The following is a 555-nucleotide window of genomic DNA, read 5'->3' on the forward strand; positions in this document are numbered from 1 at the left end:
GATAGGGTCCTTACATGATTTGTGTAGGTTTAGAGAGGATTCGCCGGAGAGGAAGAAGAGAGAGAAGGGGGAGATCGCCGAAGAGGAGGGAGAGGAGCCGGAGAGGAAGAAGAGATAAATGGGGAAGAAGAAGTGTTTCGTCGTTATAAAACCTAGGGTCCGACGGATAGTTTCCGTCGGAATTTCCTCGGTTTTTTAATTTCAATTTTCGCGAAATATTTCGCCGCTGGTTTGTCCGGTTAAATGAAAATATTCCGAGGAAATTCCGACGGATACTTAAATATCCATCGGGATTTCCTCGGAAATTTCATTAATTCGAGGAAAAAGAACCAAATTTTGTAACTTCGTGTAAACCCACTCAAATATAGATAAGTCCAAACATCCCACTCTTTAATAACCTTTCTATTTTTACAATTAGAGCAAGGACATCTTAACATACCTGTTTTTGCTTCCGGTTGTCGGGGAACTAACCCCATGAATTCGGTTATACCTCGTTGGTATTCTTCCGTAAGCAATCTCGTGTTCGGATCCAAATGAGGTCGATCGATCCAATAG

The 555-nt window shown here is 42.0% G+C and overlaps 1 pseudogene; it reads left to right on the plus strand.

Moving 5' to 3' along the window:
* The window catches only part of LOC106308573, a 37,348-nt pseudogene that overhangs the window by 7,617 nt on the left and 29,176 nt on the right, over window positions 1-555 (plus strand).

This window comes from Brassica oleracea, chromosome C8 (assembly GCF_000695525.1).
Source record: "Brassica oleracea var. oleracea cultivar TO1000 chromosome C8, BOL, whole genome shotgun sequence".
Lineage (NCBI taxonomy): Eukaryota > Viridiplantae > Streptophyta > Magnoliopsida > Brassicales > Brassicaceae > Brassica > Brassica oleracea.